This window comes from Otolemur garnettii, unplaced genomic scaffold, assembly GCF_000181295.1.
Source record: "Otolemur garnettii isolate 467f Iridium unplaced genomic scaffold, OtoGar3 scaffold00087, whole genome shotgun sequence".
NCBI classification, from domain to species: domain Eukaryota; kingdom Metazoa; phylum Chordata; class Mammalia; order Primates; family Galagidae; genus Otolemur; species Otolemur garnettii.
This window is the reverse complement of record NW_003852482.1, coordinates 2,930,929-2,931,369: the sequence shown is the minus strand read 5'-3', so window position 1 is coordinate 2,931,369 and position 441 is coordinate 2,930,929.

Here is a 441-nt window from a genome sequence, read left to right as displayed (position 1 = left end):
GATGGCTGCGTCCCCCAGGTGTGAGATGGCTGCATCCCCCAGGTGTGGGATGACTGCTTCCCCCAGGTGTCAGATTCCTGCGTCCCCCAGGTGTGAGATGGCTGCGTCCCCCAGGTGTGGGATGGCTGCTTCCCCCAGGTGTGAGATTCCTGCGTCCCCCAGGTGTGAGATTCCTGCGTCCCCCAGGTGTGAGATTCCTGCATCCCCCAGGTGTGAGATGGCTGCGTCCCCCAGGTGTCAGATTCCTGCGTCCCCCAGGTGTCAGATGGCTGATTCCCCCAGGTGTGAGATGGCTGTGTCCCCCAGGTGTGGGATGGCTGCTTCCCCCAGGTGTCAGATTCCTGCGTCCCCCAGGTGTCAGATTCCTGCGTCCCCCAGGTGTCAGATTCCTGCGTCCCCCAGGTGTCAGATTCCTGCGTCCCCCAGGTGTGAGATGGCTGC